This window comes from Solanum stenotomum, chromosome 1 (assembly GCF_019186545.1).
Source record: "Solanum stenotomum isolate F172 chromosome 1, ASM1918654v1, whole genome shotgun sequence".
In the NCBI taxonomy this organism is placed as follows: Eukaryota; Viridiplantae; Streptophyta; class Magnoliopsida; order Solanales; family Solanaceae; genus Solanum; species Solanum stenotomum.
The window spans coordinates 68997732-69003184 of NC_064282.1; the positions used below are offsets into that span (position 1 = coordinate 68997732).

Below are 5453 nucleotides of genomic sequence, written 5' to 3' on the forward strand. Positions count from 1 at the left end.
CCCCCTCTCCCCCCTCACATCACCCCAGAGGCTGGAGGTGTCGATCCCCCTTCCCCCTCCCCCACCACCCGGGAGGTTCGAGGCGTCGTACCCCGAGCACTCCTCCGAGGGATAAAGGCAATATATATAATACCCAAATATATTTCAACAACTGGTAGTTCAATGTGTTCAATTGCATAAAGTATTACCATTTACCAATATAATTTCATAATTGACCACAAGGAAAAAAGACTATAGTGGTGAAGCAAGGATTTTCATGCTATCTAGCAAGTGTGCAGGGGATTGAACAAGTGTACAAATAAAATGATATTTCACCTATATACAATATAATGTTTTGGCAAGAAGACCATTAGCACTAGTGATAAACCGAGCCCATTAAAGGTTTCATTAGTATTCTTCCTCATATCTAATCTATGTCAGGATTTTCCTCCTCGCATTAGCCTCAATCTTTGGGCTTGTCCTTAGTAAGTAAAAACTCAGGAAAAACTCCCTTACCTTGGAACTGACACTAGCATTGCTTTCTACAGTAATTGTAGTTTCATTATTGACCTCTTGGACATAAGATCGAACTGTTTCACTATCAGTCAGTATGACAGTGCTCTGGAAACTCCTTTGTTCTTCATTAGTGGAACTTACATGAGGCATCCCATTGGGTATGCCAGCAACAACTTCTGGACGTTGGTGAACTCCATTTCCAACCAACCCATTTCCAGAAACAACTATGTTATTGACAACATCCATCATGCTCTATAATGTTTTAAAATTTGCAACCACAATTCTGCATGTCAAAACCACAAACACAAAATGCCTCATGAGTCATGATTAAAACAGGTATTTTTAAAGTATAATCAAACCCCAATAGTAGGCTTTAAAGAAATGCAATCTCATACTCTTAAAAACAATCAATCCAGCAAAAAACAAGTTGTATATAGAGTATTACCAAAGCAATGCTACAACCACAAAAAACTCAACTTTCAAAAAATTCGTACTTTAGAACACTACAAACTCTCATCTAATACTTCAATCACTTTGTACTTCAAACAAACTAACAACACACAAATCAAAACTCGGGCTTTGCATCAAGTCAATACCATTTCATACTGACCAGAGAAACAAGGTAAAATCACCCTACAAATCAAGCCTTTCCATCAATTACAATCCAATTCTAATTATGATGTGGGTCTTGGGTATCCATTCCACTCTATTCAAGTTCATCTATGCAAAGTCTCAGCAAATGACCACAAACAAAGAACTCAAAAACCCAAATCCAAATACAGTACCAGAAGATGACAAAATCAGTAGACCGACACTTACTCTACTTAGATCTCCAACCCCAGTAAAACTGTCCAAATAACAAGACAAATGTTCTTAGAGATATTGACTTCACAATGCAAGACAATCAAGCTTCAGTGATTCAAGCAGAGGGCTAACCTCTTTCCTTTTCTCAGCTCTTTCATCACACTTGAAACTGATATTGTAGGTTGGAAGAGTACCTACTTTGCAAGGTTTGGCAGATGCAGCACTAGGACTGCTATGAAGTGATCAAGGATAAACTGAAAAACTTTTATTATGCTAATAAAAATAAGAACTCCAAATCAAAGGAGTGAAGGAAAAAAGAAAGATTTGATGCATTTAGGATATGAAGATAGCATGCATGCTACTTTCGCCTAGTACAATGATCAAAGATAAAACATGTTTGACAACAAATGTTAGTAAAACTGCAATTCAGTTAAAGTTAGCAGCAAACCATGCATGCATACCTGCAACACAAAACATATATGAACTCCACATGTTTAAGAAACAGCTAGATATTGCATGTAAAGTGACTAGCCTAACCTCTAAGTGATTCACCAGTAATTCTATCCTTGACGAGTCAATATCTTCCCTCTCTGTTAGATATATAATCTACCAGTTTTATCAAGTCCCACACCTTCAAAATGAATGGCATTGTATCGATAACTTTTTTTCCATGAAAAAGTAGTAAGGTAGATCAACTCAATCAAATAGTAGCATCCAAGCATTCAACAAAAGAAAATAGTACAACAAGTTCAGTTCTTGATTTTTCCTCCTTAATATGAAAGCCAATAACAGGGTATTAAGTACTCTCCCATATTGTTTATACTCCGAATAAGCAAAGTACTTGTACAGGCGCAACAAAATGGATACTTCAAAACAAAAAGGCCAAAGGTTTTGCTACTAAATGCAGAATAATTGTACAAACTACAAATTTAGGTCAGTTGACCAATAACCTATTGGACCTGAGTGTACTTTTTTGTTTGAGAAAATAACCAAGAGTAAAACTGAAGCAAAGAGAAAATGCACCTGTTCTTACATCACGATATGTTGTCATATTGGTGTCCATGGTATCGAGAATCAATTGCTACAGCTATGTAACCCCTCGAAGCATATGCCTGAATACAAAAAAGAAAAAAGAGAATCATACATAGAATTGTCATTCATTGCTTCTGCTCGATGGTAATAGGGGGAATATTTTTAAGAAAACAGAATATCACCTATAGTAATGGCCGTAACCACTCTTTACATTTGTTTGTACTATGCAGGAAGACAAATAGCTGGCCTCTTTTTCTTATCAGTTTTCTTCATGCTTAGTACCAAGATAGGCAACTGCCCTTGCTCTCCTTCCTGGAAACAGTGAGTTCATGTTCAATACTTATAGCTGGAGACATTGAGAACATTACTTCTGAAAAATGAGTATTCTCACATTTATCTTCATTCAATAAATCAGATACTTTTTTAAATGAAATATATATATAATTGAAGCAGCCACTTTATTTGACTGCTATGCTCAGTCTTTTTAAATTATCGCAGAACCACTACATAGCGAACATCCAATTCAAAGAGCTGAAAAGAGATAGAGGGTAACATTTTTATACCTCGCGGGCCCATTGTAGCGCATAATTTATCAACGCTGACAATTTTATCCCCTGATTCCAAGTCCACAAGTAAATCTCTCTTGCATATAACTGCTGCAGGAATCAAAAATAGATAAATCTTATAAATAGATGTTATAGTTACAATGAAATGCTAGAACAAGGACTACTCTGCTGAAAAGATCAAAACCTGCTGCTTTGACATGTTCTGAGATGTAGAGGGTGCTACACGCCTTCTCCTCGATGGAATCAACTGCAGCCAATTCATGTCATCTATGTATTCGACCTCCGGAGTTCTCACTGTGTCAGAAGTTGACATAGATTCATCTATGGAGACTAATGATTCATCTGAGTGAGATGGAGAAATGACCATGCTGAAAGTTGCAGGAACATGAATGGCAGTGATCTTAGGCAGAACTGCCTCACTTCTTTGAATAGAAACAGGTTTTGCTGCTTGGCAGAACAACATTACTCTTGCAAGTAGAAATGTTCTTCTTAATGCTTACAATCTTGGATGTACATGGTTGCCTTCCAAAGACAAAAATGATTCCAAGTTAGTCACAACTTCAGATACAAGAAGCAATATTTTTCAATTCACTCACATTGAAAAACAACTTATTAAGCAAAAGGTTCATCAAACTGTGAAAACTCAAAATTATCAAAAGTTGTCATGTTACTGTTTCAAAATAAAAGAAAAACAAAAGATGCAGTAATCCTAACTTGAGTTCATCCAAATCATCCAATCTAATCTGAAACAAAAAATTTAGAAAAAGAAAATAGAAGGAAACAATAGAAAAACATTAGCTGATTTAGGATAGATGACTGACCAATGACTACAACGGATATATTTCAAAGGGCTGCGAGTGATCCTTGAGTTGAAAGTAGTGTCCATCAATGCTTTGAATAGATAGGTGTTCCAAATCAATGCAAAATCTAGAACACTGTCATCCGACCAGCTGATATATCGTGGCTTTACTGATTTAGGAGATGTAGCACAAGGGGAAAAAAGATATACAACGGACCTGATCATAAAAGATCAGTTCTGGCAGCTCTTCCACTTGGACATAATGCTTCGTTGGGCTTTCTGTCTTCAACATAATTTTACTGTTTTTTTGAGAATGTTCCTCCTTAACAAATTTCAAACACATTTCACACCCGAATACTCAAAGAATAACGCCTTCTTATATGTTAATTTAGAATTAGTGCAAGCCTACAAATCATCAAGAATCAGTAGGTAAATTTACCCCTCTCTTTTTCCTCATTTGATTTCCCTATTGTCTATTCCTCCCCAATTCTCTTACATTAACCTTTTAATTCTTATTTCTCTTTATAGTGTAATTCGACTATGGGAGATTGTCAATAAACAGAGTTGTTTCCATAGATTCCTCTAATTGTCCTATTTTATTTTATATCTCAATTTGATTGGGGTGATTGTGTAGTTGACGAATTGATTTAAACAACTACATCTCATTTCCATTTTCCATTTCTCTTCATTAAAATTGAGGACTGCCATACAAGAACAAGAAATAATGTACAAAAGAAAAGAAGAACCAAAATGTTTTCAATTTAAGAAAAGGATAACTAACCTAACAGAGGCGGGACAATGTGGAGCCAATTGTTAGCAGGGAAGAGACTATTAAGTACGACATGACAGGGCAAGATTGTGGAAGTGGCTAAACTTAAGTAACTAAGCGGTGAAACTCTTCCGCATTCGCTCAATCACTCAATTGCTTTGGAGGGATTTTCAATAGTTTGTTCAATTAAGCAACGGACAAGAACAGTAATCTGAATTTAGTGCGCTGAATAGCTATTGTGTTATTTCTACATCGTCAGAGAATTCCAATGGTGAAGAAGAATTTACCTCAGTGGCANCACGGTTGGCCTTAAGGTAGGCTACGGCTTTCCTTCTTTTAGATTGAGCTTAATTGTGTAAAAACACGTTGATTGGAGTGAATTGGGGGTGGGTACCAGTTTACTACCTTACTTTGATTAGATACCTCATGTTAGGATCGATTGGCCATATTTCGGGTATAGTATCATGTTATCCGGTTTAGTAGAGTTGCATGTCTATGTGCTAAATGCTATTGTATGCTTGTATGCTTTGTATTCTATGCCTTAGTCTAGGTTAGGCTAGCATTGCCTTAGACTTATGACCCGTGTGGGCTATGATAGCCTTGACTTTTTGCCGACGTCGTTCGGATGACTTAGCTTCTTGTAGACTGGAGTAGCAGACTTGAGTCTGATAGTTTGAGCCTTAGATTAGGCGTTATCGCTGCTTGTTGCACTTCTGTATCTTCTCCCTCGCATTCTGCGGTTCCGGCGCATTCTCGAAGGTTTGGTGCATCACTAGAGGTGTGGGATTGAGATAGTATAGGCTTGGAGCCTTTTTGTGATTTCTTAGAGTGGACGGCGTTCCACGGTGGTTATTGTGGGATTGGATCCTATTGGAGATACCATCACCCCCGGGGTCGTTCTTTCTAGCTGGGCTGGGAACGTATCGCTGGTTGGGTAGACTCGGTGATATCGACGATCGCCCCCGGGCCTCTCTTTCTAGCTAGGCAG

General features: G+C 37.5%; 1 long non-coding RNA gene across 1 annotated transcript; it reads right to left on the minus strand.

Annotated features, from left to right (window-relative positions):
* Positions 1-251: 251 nt before the first annotated feature.
* On the minus strand, positions 252-3981 carry LOC125869216 (uncharacterized). Its single transcript, XR_007446783.1, has 6 exons — positions 3914-3981; positions 3082-3419; positions 2895-2987; positions 2514-2643; positions 2323-2411; positions 252-778 (listed from the first exon to the last, which is right to left on the minus strand). It is a non-coding gene; the product is annotated as an uncharacterized LOC125869216 (long non-coding RNA).
* Positions 3982-5453: the final 1472 nt, after the last annotated feature.